Below are 17,177 nucleotides of genomic sequence, written 5' to 3'. Positions count from 1 at the left end.
AGGTGCACGTGACCCTGCCCGAGTCACGTATGCGTAACAAGAAATAACGCAATGTTTACGCATGTGCATATAAAAAAAGTGCTGCAAGGCATTCATAAACACTTTCCATTCCATTGTACAACAATATATTTTATTTTTAAATTGCATACTGTTCACTACGCGGTTTTCTTGGTGTGAGTGGACGGCCTCATGGCAGTGACAGTGGAATTCGCTTGCCCAAGCCGTCACGTGAATGAGGTTTGCCTGCGCTAGCGACTGATCGTGCGAAGACGATCTACGTCGCGTCGCTCGTCGCTGTCGCGTGCATTTTCGCGTTTATGAGGTTTGGCCCTCACTCTTACGTGACATCTGGTGGAGGTGCGTGGTATGCACAAGAACAACCTTAAAACAACCACTGCAGAGAACGAGGACGCTGAAGACACAGATACTCGAAGCAGCCGCCGCCTCCGAAACCTGCCACTTGAGCTGGGACCGCTACCGGACCCCACGCGACCACGAAAGGACGCTTCCACAGCCACCATGAGCACCCCGCAATCACCTACCCGTCATGCTGCTGCAGCCGTGCGTGTCCCCAACTTTCCATGGTTATGCCCCTGAAGACCCAAAAGACTGGCTCGACCGATTCGAGCGCGTGCCTACCATAAACAGGTGGGATGAAGAAATGAAGCTGCAATACGTTTACTATTCCCTGGACGGGCCCGCCAAAACGTGGTATGAAAACCATGAGACCACACTGACCACCTGGGAATTTCTGAAGAATGAGTTGCTCAGGACCTTCACCAGCATCATGCGAAAAGAAAGCGCCCAGCTGCTGCTAGAATCGAGGACCCAACAGCCCAATGAGACCCTAAACGTGTACGTCGAAGAAATGAAACGTCTTTTTAGGCGAGCGGACCAAGACATGATCGAAGACAAAAAGGTCGGATACCTAATGCGAGGGGTGAAAGAGTTGCTTTTCGCCGGCCTCATAAGAAGCCCTCCTAAAACAGTCGCCGAATTTACTGAAAAAGCGCACACCATAGAAAGGACCCTGGACGCCCGGACTCGGCAATACAACTGCCCATTTCAGCTCAGCTCGCTCTACTCTGAACCGATTCGAGGTGGGCTAACCACCAACGATCTGCAGGAAGCTATTCGAGAAGTGGTTACAGAAGAACTACGTGGATTGCTACCTCCTACCCTCCAGCCCCCCCAAGCAGCATCTCTCTTGGACATAGTGCGTGATGAAGTCTAGCAGGCGCTTGGCTCTTCATCAGCGATGACTGGAACAGAGGCCGAAGCAATGACTTACGCCGCTGCAGGGAGCACTAGGCCACCCCGACGAAACGAGCCCGGTCCTCGACGGTACGCTGCAGCCCCAAGTAGCCGTCCGACCTTCCCCGCCCACCCTACATAGGAGAGATGCCCGAGCCAAAGAAAATGTGACACCTGGAGAACTCCCAACAACCGTCCCCTATGCTTTCACTGCGGGGAGGCCTGCCTGATTCTTCGACGCTGCCCCTACAGACGGATGGGACTGCATGGCTTCTCATCTTGGGCACTACGGCCATGCCCTGGACAACGACTTCCGGCAATCGAAGACTACTTACGCCATACAGAGTACTTGTCCAGCCGTTCATCACCGCCATCCCCACGCTTCACGTCACCGAACCGCAGCAACAACGAACGAAGAAGGTCTCCAAGCCCCCGTAGGGGAAACTAAAACCAGCAACCTTTGGAGGTGAGGTTGCTTCAAGAGGAAAAGCTGAAGACCCTCCACCGACGACCATATATGACGACAGCACATCATCTACGACGACGAGAACGCACAACAACCCAAGCCGCGAGATGAAGCAAAACGAAACAACAAGACGAAGCTGTGACCCAAACCCAAAACCAACGCGCAACTCCAGCCCACGTGCCACCGATTTTGAAGTATCTATCGACGGCCACCCGGTAACTTCCTTGATTGACACAGGGGCTGACTACTCGGTCATCAGCGGGCCATTGACAGCACAACTGAAGAAGGTTAAGACGGCTTGGGACGACCCGCAGATCCGCACAGCGGGAGGCCACCTTCTCCCCCCATCGGGGCGATGTACTGCAAGGGTGACATTCAATAGTCACACATACCTTGCGACTTTCTTGGTGCTCCCACAGTGCTCCCGTGACGTCATTCTCGGCATGGACTTCTTGACTCAACATCACGCGGTTAATGACCTGGCGTTCAGATCCATCAAACTTTCCTCGGATGAAGCCATAAATTCATACTCGGCACCACATAATTCACGTCATTCGGCACCACGTCATTCTCGAGCACAGCCCTCCGTGTGCTCGAGAATGACGTGAGCGTCCCACCCCGATCAACGACCCTAATCCCCGTAACCACTGGTACTGCCGAAAATGCCCATGGCGTCGTCGAAGGTAACATACAGCTTTTGCTTGGCCGTGATATCGCAATCGCAAGAGGCATTGCGGACTTCCGGAATAGACAGGGCCGAGTGCTGCTAACGAATTTCAGCCAAGAACACCTTCACCTGGCCAAAGGCACGACCATTGCCTTTCTCGATGAAATCTCGAAAGTCAGCGACATCCTCACCCTTTCGAATCCAGCGACCATCACCCCAAAGACCCACAACTCGCAGCTGTCATACGACATTAACCCTTCCTTGCCTCAATGCAAGCAGCAACTGCTCCAGAACCTTCTTCGACGTTATGACGACTGTTTCGCCACTTCTTCACAGGTCCAACCAACTTCTCTAGTAAAGCATCGAATCATAACACAAGAAGACATCCGCCCTCTTCATCAAAGCCCTTATCGTGGGTCGGCACGTGAATGCCAGGCCATCCGAGAGCAAGTTGAGGAAATGTTACACGACGATGTAATTCAGCCATCGAAAAGCCCATGAGCAGCACCAGTCGTCCTTGTCAAAAAGAAAGACGGCAGTCTTCGGTTTTGCGTCGATTACCGACGGTTGAATAGTGTAACCAAGAAGGACGTGTACCCTTTACCAAGAATCGACGATACCCTAGATCGTCTTAGTGATGCAAGGTACTTCTTGTCCATTGATCTGAAGACAGGGTATTGGCAAATTCAGGTTGATGAAAGAGACCAAGAAAAGACCGCCTTCATCACGCCGGATGGATTGTATGAGTTCAAAGTGATGCCATTTGGACTTTGTTCCGCTCCAGCAACCTTCCAGCGTCTAATGGACACAGTACTGGCAGGCCTCAAGTGGCAAATATGTCTCGTATACCTGGACGATGTGGTCATCTTCGCCTCCAACTTTAGCGACCACCTGAAAAAGTTCCGGACGGTACTGGACGCAATTAAGTCATCAGGGCTGACACTGAAGCAAGAAAAATGCCATTTTTTTTTTATGAAGAACTACAGTTCCTTGGCCATGTTATAAGCAAAGATGGCGTAAGATCAGATCCCGAGAAGACAGCCGCTATCGCACAGTTTCCTCAGCCGAAAGATAAGAGAGCAGTGCGCCGATTCTTAGGACTGTGCCCCTATTACCGGCGGTTCGTCAAGAACTTCTCACACATTGCTGACCCTTTGACGCAGCTCACCAAGTCGGACGCCCCTTTCAAATGGAAAGCTGCGCAACGTGAGGCATTCAAAGAACTTCAACAACGTTTACTGTCGCCGCCGGTGCTGGGTCACTTTGATGAAAATGCCGAAACTGAGATACATACAGACGCCAGCAGCATCGGCTTAGGTGCCATTCTCGTTCAGAAGCACAAGGACTGCGAGCGCGTCATCGGGTATGCAAGCCGCTCACTGTCGAAAGCGGAAGTGAAGTATTCCACATATGAGAAGGAGTGTCTTGCGATAGTATGGGCCACCTCTAAATTCCGCCCATACTTGTATGGCAGACCCCTCAAGGTCGTAACGGACCATCATGCGTTGTGCTGGCTGGCCAGTTTGAAAGACCCTTCTGTCCGCCTCGCTCGATGGAGCCTACGGCTTCAGGAGTTTGACGTGAAGGTAGTCTACACATCTGGTCGTAAGCACTCCGACGCAGACTGCCTCTCAAGAGCCCCTGTCGGCGCACCACCAAGCCATGAAGATGACGATGCCTTTCTTGGGCCTATCAGCAGCAGCACCTTTGCATTACAGCAGCGCTCAGACCCGATCCTACAACAGTTGATCAACTACATCGAAGAAAAGGCCTCCATACCGCCTGCACTGTTTAAGCGTGGGATATCCTCCTTCTGTGTGCAAAACCGGGTGGTCGTTAAAAAGAACTTTGCACCGAATAAGGCAGCTTACCTTCTTGTCGTCCCAAGCAGCCTCAGAGAAGAAATTTTACAAGCATTACATGACGAACCCACTGCAGGCCCCCTCGGTTTTACACGCACACTCCACAGAATTCAAAAGCGATACTATTGGCCCCGCCTCTCCTCAGATGTTGCGCTTGACATTCACGTCAAGAGTTGCCGTGAATGTGAGCGCCGGAAGAGACCTCCAACAAAACCAGCTGGATTTCTCAAGCCAATTGAACCCCAGTCGAGACCATTCCAACAGATTGGTATGGACCTGCTCGGACCTTTCCCCACGTCAACACCCGGTAACAAGTGGATCATAGTGGCCACTGATTACCTTACCTGATACGCTGAAGCTAAGGCCGTTCCAAACGGCACAGCCGTAGAAGTTGCCAAATTTTTTGTCGAATCAATTCTCCTCCGTCATGGCGCACCTGAGGTACTAATAACAGACAGGGGAACGGCGTTTACGGCTGATCTTACTCAGGCAATCTTACATTACAGTCATACAGATCACCGAAGAACAACTGCGTACCATCTGCAAACGATCTCACGGAACGCTTGAATAAGACCATTGCCGATATGCTCACTATGTACGTGGACACAGAACACAAGACCTGGGACTTAATTCTGCCTTACGTGGTCTTCGCCTACAACACCGCGGTGCAGGAGACCACTAAAATGACACCATTTAATCTCGTCCACGGGAGGGATGCCGTTACTACCCTGGACACCATGCTGCCTAATGTCACCGATGAAAACAACCTAGACGTGGCTGCCTACCTTCAGCGCGCAGAAGCAGCCCGGCAGCTTGCTCGTCTGTGCATAAAAGACCAACAGCGAAACGACACAAGACGCTACAACCTGCGGAGATGCGATTTAACATACAGGCCAGGTGACAGAGTCTGGGTTTGGACGCCCGTTCGCACCGCGGATTAAGCAAAGAACTTATGCACCGTTATTTCGGCCCATACAAAGTCATCCGTGAAGTGGGTGAAGTGGACTATGAAGTGGTCCCTGATGGGGCTAGCTCATCCCAACGATGCCGCGCACGACAAGAAGTGGTACACGTCGCCCGTTTGAAGCCTTATCATGCGCGCTAAAGGACGCTCCCTGTTTGCATCTCTTGTTTTGTTTATGTGTGCGTGATTCGTGCTTATATGACATTTACCTTCGCACAGGCTGTCCTTAAGTTTTGGTTTTATTTTAAACAAAACATTGGGTCGATGCTTACGTTGAGGAGGGGAGCAATGCCGCGAATGTTATTGCGGATAGTGTTGCGCATGCCGATACCGCCAGCACGCGGCCTTATCGTGGTCCAGGATGCACCGCGATTCATCTGCGAAGATCGGGGCCAGCACGTCGACCATTCGTTGATAACGAGATAGCGCCAGATGCTACGGCGACTGTATCTCGGATGGTGAACGCGCCTTGCAATCCAGTGGGACATTCTGTTCCCCAACGGCCGTCGAACACGCTGTTCGTCACCCGCTAAGCCGATGTGTCTGCTTTCCTTTAGTTGGCGCAAGTCCGCCAAATAAACAGATCTCCTTATATTTCTACGAGCCTCCCGGTCTCCTGTCTTCGGGCTACCCTCACTCTTACGTGACAATATTCCCTAAATGTCGCATTGTATCACCATAGCTATTAGTACCGCAGTTTGAAAGATGCCAGAACACAAATTACCGTAAATGTCAAAAACTATTCCACACAGTTGAGTCGGGCAGCCACAAAATGGTGGCATGCCTACTGCCATGCTTTCATGCTTGAAGCTTACTCTTAACAACACTTCAGGACTTCAATATAATGTGATTGTATGCAAAGATGTAAGCATTGAAAAAAAAAAAATTTTGCGAGCACCGGTGGTTTGTGCAAGCATTAATTTTTGTGAAGTGTAACTAAGCAATCATACAGGTCATATGTAACGGTTAAAGCAAAGCGTCATTAATCCATATCGTAAAACTTCACTTTAGGAAATGCTATGTAAGCTAAGAAAGCCACATAAGCAAAAAAAAAAGGCAACAGATGAAGCACAACTACTTACAAAAGGCTCTGTATGGTGCTTGCAAATAAAGAAAGTTAGCTTGCACGTAAATTTCTTTATTGCTGACCCACAAGTAATACAAGATGATTTTCATGGTTTGCATGTAACATGTATTCAATTGCACCAAGAAAACTAATCTTGCTTTTTTAGGTCCTGCTGGTCGTAGTGGTCCTTCCGCAGTGCCTTCAGCGCATAAAGAGGCCACTATAAGACAGTCGGAGGGGCCCACAGCAGGAACACAAACACCGAAGCCAGCCCGTAGAAAACAAGCCTCTGCATACACCCCAAGAAAAAAAAAAAAAACTATGAGTGCCCAATCTTGTCACCCTTCGCAACAAGTACCGAACAGCATTGGCACGAATTAGACGCAAACGTCAAGCAAAAAAATGTCACCTGTATTGAGGAACTGAACAGAATTTAGGCCCATGTACCAAGAGACCTTTTTGAATTGGTGAAAGTTCAAACTCGGCTCTGCTTTTTCCTAAAATTCAAAAAGCAGGGGTAAAAAAAAAATGAAACAATTTGGTCTGAACTTATTTTTATTTATTGCCATAGACACAATTCAGTCGATAACAAAAGATTGGTAAGTTCAAGACAGGGCATGCTGTGTGATGTTTGATGAAATAGCCTTGAAACAAAATTTGATGTAAGGTTAGTCCAAGGACATTGTGATTGGTTTACAGATGATGGAAATAGCAGAACTTCTCGTGTGGCAAACACAGCACTTGCTATAGCTGTGTCTGGCATATCGAAAGGTTAGATGCAGCCAGTGGCCTTTGCCGTGTCTCACAATGAAGCTACAGCTCTTGCAATGCGACGTCTTTTGCTCGACTTAATTCAACAGCTTGAAACAAAAGGTCACTTGGTAAAAGCTGTGATCTGTGACCAGGCCTCAAACAATGTGAGTCTGTCGAAAATGCTTCTCCATTCTTTACATGAATCCTTTTTTATGGTCAACAGAAAAGTATACTTCATGTTTGACACCACACACCTGATCAAATGCACACGAAAGATTTTAGGAGACTAAAATTTACAATTGGTTCACAGGTTGTAGACTGGAAACACATTGAAATCTGCTACAAAAAAACACGTCACACACATCTGGCACCTAACAAATATACGAAACATTTGAAGAGTACATTGGCAAAAAAAAACTCGGGGATCAACATATCTACAGGATGCCCTTCGCTGACATGAGAGTGAAGTTTACAACTTAGGTTTTCAGTGAATCTGTTTCTGTTTCATTACTCACTCTCATGGACATTGGAGAGCTTCCCATAGATGCAAAAGCTACAGAAGAATTCATAGAGAGAACGGACAAGCTTTTTGACAGCCTCAACAGTTCAGCAGTGAAAAAACTGGACAACAAATTGAGGCATGCCATGTCACATGGCTCTGAACACCACACCTTCCTTAAGCAGTGCATAACTTGGATGCTAGCTGGCACCTCTGTGAGCCTCAGGACAAACAGCCACACACGATCAAGAAATGGCGAATCACAATAAAAGTCCTGCTTCTGCTGTGGCAAGATCTAAAAAAAGAATTCGGCTTCTGCTTGCACGACACTTGCAACAGAACCCATTGGAAAACTTCTTTGCACCCGTTCGTCAAAAGCGTGGTTGCAACGAAGCAGCCAGTGTTTATCAATTCACAGCAGCCTTAAAACATATTTGGATTGGAAAGCTTTTCCGACTATCTCCGCAGCGATACTGCGAAGCGACAACAAATGCGTTCCTCATCAACATCGAGGTGGGTACGGCATTTGTGTCACTAAGCAGCACACCTACTGTCTGCCATAGCACACAGCATGACTTATTGTGACCATGCGCAGGCTCCTTCACAACAATACAATGACATGATATATGAGAATGTCATATATCGTGTCACTGGAACCCTTGCAAAGGACTTTCTTAACCTGAGGCACACTGACTGCACATGCCATGACACATTATTAGACAAAGATGGGGGACCTCTTTCAGGCAAAAATCAATTCTTTGCACTCCCCAAGGAAGCCAGTGTTTTGGAGCACCTCTTCAGTGCCATTTCAACAGCCACTGAGGAGTGCATATGCCACACAAAAGAATTAGACAGCTACTTCATGCAAGAAGTCCACTTCAGTATACGTTACACCAATGTATGCAGGCATCTCGCTGAGGTGATGCCAAGGAAGCCTGACCTTCTGCTCACCAGGCCGCAATAACACTTTTGTAAACATGTTTTGCAGCAAAAGGCTTATTTAGAACATACCATTTATCAACAAGAACACAGACAGAGGATCCAGAAAAAGTGCCAATGCAACAAGAGAATTGACAAATTAAATTAGAAATGTTAGGTCCTAAATCACCAGTACTGTATAGAGTCCCACTGTAGAAGCTTTGGCTCCCTTAAATTGTTCAATTACAGGCCACAATTTCACCTATTGACCCTAAAGTTCCCCTTTACACTTCACTATTGCTCCTTTGTCTTTCTTTCCTTCTTTTGCCCTTTGTATAATTAGCATGATGATAATAATTACTGTGCATTTCTCATGCTGATTTGATTAATTGATATGTGGGGTTTAACGTCCCAAAACCACCATACGATTACGAGAGACGCCGTAGCAGAGGGCTGCGGATATTTTGACAACCTGGGGTTCTGTAACGTGCACCCAAATCTGAGCACACGGGCCTACAGCATTTTCGCCTCCATCAAAAATGCAGCTGCCGCAGCCGGGATTCGATCCCGTGATTTGCGGGTCAGCAGCGGAGTACCTTAGCTACTAGACCACCGCGACGGGAAGAATTTCACATGGCAAAACTACAGTACGATTATGAGACTCGTCCTAGTAGGAGACTCCTGGTTATTTTCAACCACCTCTGGTTTTTCTAAAAAGCACATAAATGTAAGCACACAGGTGTCTTGTGTTTTCCCCAATAGAAATGCAACCACTGTGGCCGTCCTTGAACTTAGAAGTGCTGCAAAGCTTACATGACTGGTCAATATGTGTAGTTAGCAGTGGATACATTGAAATGCTTCAGCGATTGGCTCTTCAGTAGTTGCTTACATCAATTAGCAAACAAAAACAAAAGGGTTGTGTAGAAGATGTGCTGTTGACGACAAAGATATTTTTTAATGAACACTTCTTAGTTTATTTCGTTTAGTTTGCTTTTGTGTATGTTTTACTTACATTTACCTTTATTGCTGTGGCACCTCTACCTTTACCGTATTTAGTATTTCACAAAATGCAACTATACAGTCTGCAGTGTTGATTTTTTGTATGTATATCTGCGACATTACATGCATCAGTGCATTATCTCAGGCTAGCGAAAAAGTGCACCACGACATACGTTGTAAGCGCCTGCACTTGTGAACAAGGTGTTGCAAACACGTCATATGCGTTAATATTACTGTTTACTGTCTTCACAAAGAATCACATAATGCACAAGTCAACGTAAACGTATTTGTGTAGCGATATTGACACGCATACTTTTCTTTTACTATGACCCGAATTCGAGGTTCAATACTGTTAGTAGCACCAATCACACATCACAATCTGCACATGGCTGCATCACAATTCTCTGGATCATCTGAGATTCTTCTTATCACATTGCTTGCACGATGTGTGTGTGTGTGTCTCTCATAATCAAGTAGTTTTGGGACATTAAACCCTACATATCAATCAATCAACTACACAGGGAGGGAACCACATTGGACTTTAGCTTTTTGTGGCCAGTTCTCTCAGGAATGAGTGGCTCGAACTAATCGCCCGTGAAGTGTTCCTGAAAAATAGAGATATTCTCCATTGGACCATCTGTAATTTGTCTAACGAAATACTGGCAAAGTACGCTGCAAAACATTTTGCTTCCTGCATCAACAAAAATGCAAACGAAAACAGTATGGTGTTCTTGCTCTGGATAGCTTCATGTGTATTTACAAGGCAAATGTGCACCTAAAATGTGGAACAAAATAATAATGCGCATTGAAGAGCAACAATACAGCAACTGTTTTACAATAGTTTATATTCAAAACAAAAATCAATAGCAAAAAGACTGAGAAATGTGGGTAAACTTAGGAGTACAAAAATTGACAACACAATAGACCTTCACCCACCTGAAATGAACATATAGTTCATAATAAAAATAACCAGAGACAGAGAACAAACATGCGTTCCAAATTAGTTTGTATAGACCTTATGCAAAATTGCTGCCATCTGTTGGCCGTTGTGTGCATACCGCCATGTTAGAACCGTGAGCGTGGCACAGTTTGCACTGTCTGTGTGTGTTTACTAGGCTTGTGCGAATATTCGAATGCTTCGAATATTCGAACGAATAGTTGGGTATTCGAATTCGCTTCGGTTCGAATTTAAATTATTGATATTTTCGAAGTATTCGCAATGAACGAATAAATGTATAATAATTCGCAGGTTACCGCTGGTAAAGGTGGTTTTACTGCAATGTAGGAGTGCTAAACAGTGAAAACATCTACTTAAAGAACATTTGCTTTGCCGTGAAGCCTTCCTTCAAATTAAAGGGGCCTTGCAACAATAACTGAACATGGTCAGAAAATTCTGCCGATCGGTAGTCGAGGCTACCGAAAACATGCGAGGGAAATATTGTAGTGCAGTACATGGCCTGTAATTCACAATAAAATTTCAAAGCTAAAAACTGCTTTTTTTCCTCAGGAGGTGACACTGCAAGCTCAACAATCACTTGTCACAACCTAGAAGAAATATATGGCTCTGGTCACAGGCATTGGCTGATTTGAGCATGGTGCGCTTGTCCTCAAGTACGTGTGCGATCGCACTGAAAAGCCGCGTATTCGAAGAAAAAGAAGAGGTGCTCAAGGTCATGAGGTGCGTGTGGAGTATTTTAATTCTTTCGCCGTGCCATTCCTCCCTGCTCAGCTTCCAGCTATTTCGTCAAGACGAGAAGAGAGAATGCAATTGTAGAGTGTGCCAATTTTTGGAACTCTGCTCATACTGGACTGATTCTAGAAACTTCGCTGCAGTAAATTAAGGCAACAAGCATGTTTACTGGCTCCATGGCTACTTGAAGTGCTGCAGGGCCCCTTGAAAGGAACATGTTACCCTCAAATCAATTCTTCATTTTATTAAGTTTATTATGACAGCTTATATAATTCTAGTATAATAAATTTTAAAACATTAGGTATATCACAGGTTATCACTCGCATCCTACCGAAATTACTACTCAAGGTTGTTTTGACTTCCTTTGAACGAAAAAATAAATGGCATTTGCATAGAGACACTGTTTCAATTTAAAAGAAATATTGTGCAGGTTAGTTTTGTCATCATAAATATTTCCTTTTTTCTATGTCATACACAGCATTCGAATTCGATTCGAAATTATTCGATCGAAATCACTGTTCGCTTCGAACCAAAAATTCACTATTCGCACAAGCCTAGTGTTTACGTATATGTAAGGCATATCGACATGAGGCGTGTATTGGCTGATAATTGCAATGCTGACGTATTGCTGCGTCCCTTGCTGCACACAAAGAGGAACTCTGAGTGCTGAAGGAAGAAAAATAAGTCGTAAACTTTGCCCCTTGTGATCTTTTAAAGCTAATAACGCTTTCAGCCTCAGGCTACTGCTTTTGAAACACGTGTTTACGTTTTCATTTCTAAGCAAGTAAGACGTGCAATAGCATTTGTACTCATGTTCCCTCAAATTACTCCACGCCAAAACAAGAAAGTTTTTGCAACATTTTCATTAGCAGCCATTTAACAAGTGAAGGCAATTCGTTTCCTTCACGCAGGATCCACGTTCACCCAATAAGCTTCAGCACAACTAATTGTGCACACCTACATATTACCACCTGGTGTTCTGTGCCAGTGAACAGTGGGTCAGTTCTGTACCGGTGAACGAGGAAGAAGAAGACGAGCAACCCGTGCCAGCGGAGACGTCTTTCTTTGTCTGTGAGATTTTGGACAGTCGCGTCCCTTTGTACGTTCGTTCGAGCTCTTAGCGCGTGACAACTGGTGGAAGTGCTGGGTACCCTATGCACCGAACCCCTGCCAGTACAAGAAGCTCCAGCCCCATACCGGTGGTTACGCCTGTTCACCGTGCTAGCCTACGCCATAGCCTACGCAAGTCGCACACTGTCTCACGCAGAATCTAACTATTCCGCATCAGAGAAAGAATGTCTCGCGGTCATTTGGGCAATCACAATTTTTAGGCCATATCTCTATGGAAGACCATTTAAAGTGGTGACTGACCATCATGCTTTGTACTGGTTGACCAATCTGCGAGACCCTTCAGGAAGATTAGCACGATGGAGTCTGCGCCTTCAGGAATTTGATGTCACCATCGTGTACAAGTCAGGCAAAAAGCACGAAGACGCCGACACGCTATCACGAGTACCTCTTCAATCGGCCAGTACTAGCGCAGAAGAGGACGGCGCCTTCGCGGCAACTGTCAGCGGACCGGATCTGATGTCGCATGAACGAAATGACGCCAATCTAAGAATGATTATAGATCATTTAGAAGGTGGCACTGCGCCCATTCCTCGTCCAATGTCGCGAACGTTGCCATCATTTTGCCTACGAAATGGCGTCTCATACAAACGGAACACCGGTGCTGGTGACAGATCTCATCTTCTCGTCGTGCCTGAAGCCCTCCGCGATGACGTCTTATTAGCTTGCCACGACGAGGCCACATCTGGCCATCTGGGCTACTCGAGAACTATGGATCGGGTGCGACAACTCTACTACTGGCCTAAAATGTCTGCCTGTTTCAAACGCTACGTGAAGGGATGCCGTGAATGCCAGCGTCGCAAGACACCACATTTAAAGCCTGCAGGCCATCTACAACCAATCGATCCACCACGTACACCGTTTGAACAAGTGGGGATGGACCTCCTAGGCCCGTTTCCTTTGTCTTCTTCTGGCAACAAATGGATTATTGTTGCAACAGATTATTTGACGCGTTACGCTGAGACGAAGGCGTTGCCACGAGAGATCGCATCTGAAGTTGCCAGTTTTTTTATGCATCAAATTGTGCTACGGCATGGCGCCTCGTCACATGTCATCACTGATCGAGGGACATCATTCACAGCGAAACTGTTGGATGATATCTTCAGGTTGAGTTACACAACCTATCGAAAGACCACTGCATGTCACCCTCAGAGTAATGGTTTAACAGAAAGGCTAAACAAAACGCTAGCTGACATGATCTCTATGTACGTGGATGTGCAGCACAAAACGTGGGACGACATCCTGCCGTACGTAACATTTGCGTATAACACTGCAACGCAGGAAACTACACGCTTCACACCATTCCGGCTCGTTTATGGTCGAGATGTTAGAACTATGCTGGACGCCATGAATCCATATGAGGACATCGACAAGCTCGACCAATTAGTCCCCGACATCAATGAGTACATTCAGCGCGCTGAGGAAGCACGTCAACTGGCCCGTGTGCACATCCGAACTCAACAGTGCGCAGATGCACGGCGGTACAACACCCACCATCGAGAAGTTAATTATGAACCTGGTGACCAAGTTTGGGTTTGGACACCCATTAGGCGGCGAGGTCTCAGTGAGAAACTCTTGAGGAAATACTTTGGACCTTACAAAGTACACAGACGTGTGAGCGACGTGAACTACGAAGTGGTTTCAAACGGAGGCTTGCCATCATCCCAGCGCAGGTTACCACGCCCAGAGACTGTACACGTAGTCCGTCCAAAACCATACTTTACGCGGTGATGCAAATTTTCTTCTTGTGCCAGTGAACTCTTCATTAGACAGTGAATGCCGTTTATTTCCGATTGCCGGGCCCAGGACGCATTTTCTCTCGTGCACTAATTTGTTTAATGTTTCTTTATGTTACCTACTTCAACCCACTGCTGTGCACACTTTTGTTTGAGCATCCGGTCGATGCTCTCTTGGGAGGAAGAGTAATGCCAGCTGGTGTTCTGTGCCAGTGAACAGTGGGTCAGTTCTGTGCCGGTGAACGAGGAAGACGAAGACGAGCAACCCGTGCCAGTGGAGACGTCTTTCTTTGTCTGAGATTTTGGACAGTCGCGTCCCTTTGTACGTTCGTTCGAGCTCTTAGCGCGTGACAATATAGTTGAATGCATTTTGTTTATTAGGTTTCGGTTACAGTACATGCTGAATAAGAAGCAAGTGTGCGTCATCGGTTGTTCAGAGAAGAGCTCATAGTGTTAAAGCATGTTTGTTTCATGTCGTTTCATATTCTCTTCTGGAGTGTGACAAGCTGCCATTTAGTGAAATGACTTGCGCATGACTGCGAACGTTTTTGAAGAATTCGATGTGCTCGGCACACTCAACGAAATGTAGGCACGTGCAATTAGCTGCAATAAAGCCTGTTGCATGAATGTGACTTTTGCGTGAAGCGTACAAGTCGCCTTCACTTGTTAGACAGGTGCTAGTGAAAACGTTGCAAAAACTGTCTCACTTCTGCACGTAGCAATTTGAGGGAACATGGGTACAAATGCTATTGCACGTCTTACTTGCTTAGAAAGGAGAACCCAAACACATGTTTCGGGAGCAGCAGCCAGAGAACATTCTGGAAACATCATAAGCTTGAAACAATAACAAGGCGCAAAGTTTTCGGCTTATTTTTCTTCCTTCAGCATTCAGAGTTCCTTTTTGTTTGCAGCAAGAGATGCAGAAATATGTTGGAATTGAGATTATCAGCGAATACACGCTTCACGTCGATATGCCTTATGTATACGTAAACACACGCAGACTGTGTGTAATGCACCGGTCTCGAGCCTCTAACATGGCGGCATGCACACGACGCCGACAGATGGCAGAAATTTTACATAAAGTCTATACAGACCTTTTTGTGGCTTTGCTAATTGAAGTGCACCTATTTTACGATACTACTTATTTGCAATGTCTATCTTTATCGAGCACATCTTAACCCCACCCTCTATTTATGCAATTTGGCAAAATAACCGCTTAAAAGAGAGTTCTCGCTTTCTCAGAGTAAGTTTTAAAGACTTGCAATAATTCAATTTCGTAAAATCTACAAGCCGTGCCAGGTCTGAGCGAAGAAATAGAGCTCTTCCAAAGATTTTTTTTTTCTAAAACATTGCAGTGAATTTTCTCAGAACAACTGGTAAGTTGCCAACGATAAGTATTGCGATGTAGGTACTGTTTCCGAGAAACTGTGACCGATAATGTCATGCTGTTTTCTTTTCTTTAACTTTAAGACATCAGTATCGAGCTTTAGCTTAATCCAAAGGATTTCAACTGCAAAATACTCGTGATAGAATTTCGCATTGATCGACTTACCTCACAAGGCTTCCCTTCGCGGCAATTGAAGTTCTTTCTCCCGATGCGATGAAGCCATACTGCTCGCCGTTTGAGGTTTTCCTTTCCACGAGGAACAAAAAAAAGCTTGTCCTCACTGGCAATGCTGTTTGAGCAGCCAACGCGCAACATCTTGGCATCTCGCTGCAGTCGATGGCATGTTCGAAACTTTAAAAAGCTGTAAAAGGCCTCTGCTAAAGTACAGTGCGTACGTGTGTCGGTGCTTCTACACACGATAATGGCGTCTTTTTCGGCGAGACCGCAAGCGGTGAAGGAGAGCAGAGGCAACAGCAAAAAGGTCATCCGAGATAACTATTAACGTGTAGCGCCTGGCCCAATAGGAAAGCACAAAAGGACGAAGAAGAGGGGAGAGGCGTAGAGGTGGTGTAGGACCGCGATAAGACGTGGTTGTGCCGCAGTCTCTGATTTACTTTTATTTACATTGTGCCGTAAGGTTGCGGAGGCATGCCAGCCATTGTACTGCATTTGCTCCGGCTAGCAGGATTGCTTTGACAGCGCTCTGTAGCGTACAACCGGATTAGCACTGACTGTACGGACACTGCAGCCCCCGCATGACACCCCGCGAAGTGCTTCAGTGCCTGAGACTATCGAGCGTTTCGAGCTCCAGTTAACCAAGGGCAAAGGAAACAACCCCCACATTGGCGTTGAAGGGATAGGAATGGAAAAGTCATTGTGACGACATCGCCACTCCGATTGCCTCACGGCACATTCGGCTTACGTTTTCTGTTCGCGCACCTAAAGCTCGCTGTCGATTCAAGGCACGGGGAGTTTGCGTTGCGATACGGTGAGATCGCCGTCGACCTTTCACCACAATCCGGCTTACTTCTCGTGGCTCTCAGAAGCGGGCGGGCTTGCGACACATGAAAGCATGGCCAACGTTACGGTAATCGGGTGCCTGGTCGGCACCTTTGGTGCGTGATGTCGCATTGGCATATCTTTGGCTGCTTCTGCGTTATTCCTTGCAAATGAGCTCATTAAGAGAGCCAATGCAATCAGCGAGTGGTTCCTCTTACAGCACACACGGGACAGGTGGATAATTGCCCCGTCGTCAAGAAGTTGGCGTGTTACAGGGAAGCCGCTCTATGGCGGCAAAGCACAGTACATGTAGCGCCAAGTCTAGATAACTGTGCGCCGCTAAGCTTGCCTATACCTCTATGACCTTTTCTAGTACTCTTATTTACATTTTCGTTGCTGTGTTATTTGGGGAGAGGGCATGAGTCCTCACGTGCACGAAGTTGGTGTCCTTGTGGCTGGTTTGTGATTTAACAAGAGTACTGTCCTACCAGAGGACAAACAGGCGATGATTCCCTGACCGTTGTGTAAGGGCGAAGCACCAGGAGAATAAGAAGAGGCCCCAGAGTTCTGCCAGTCGTTCGGAACCGGCCTTGAAGTGTTAGGCACCGTGGACTCTGCCGAATCTCGTAAGGTCGCCCTACAGAAGACTGCTCATTTCCAAAAAGTTAGTTTTTTTTGTAACTTTGATATCTGTACTTATGTAAATTATGTACAGTATGTAAATACAAGTTTTTCTCAGCCTAACTAGAACTTCTCCAGCATTTTTGTTTGCTCTTCAAGCGACCAGCA

At 46.5% G+C, this 17,177-nt stretch overlaps 1 protein-coding gene across 2 annotated transcripts in view; it reads right to left on the bottom strand.

Annotated features, from left to right (window-relative positions):
• Window positions 1-17,177, bottom strand: part of LOC119184975 (uncharacterized) — a 128,169-nt gene that overhangs the window by 49,128 nt on the left and 61,864 nt on the right. The gene's annotated exons all lie outside the window — the stretch shown is intronic.

The sequence above is a fragment of the Rhipicephalus microplus genome, chromosome 1 (genome assembly GCF_043290135.1).
Source record: "Rhipicephalus microplus isolate Deutch F79 chromosome 1, USDA_Rmic, whole genome shotgun sequence".
Lineage (NCBI taxonomy): Eukaryota > Metazoa > Arthropoda > Arachnida > Ixodida > Ixodidae > Rhipicephalus > Rhipicephalus microplus.
Note: the sequence above shows the minus strand (reverse complement) of the source record. Positions and strands in the feature narration are given on the sequence as shown.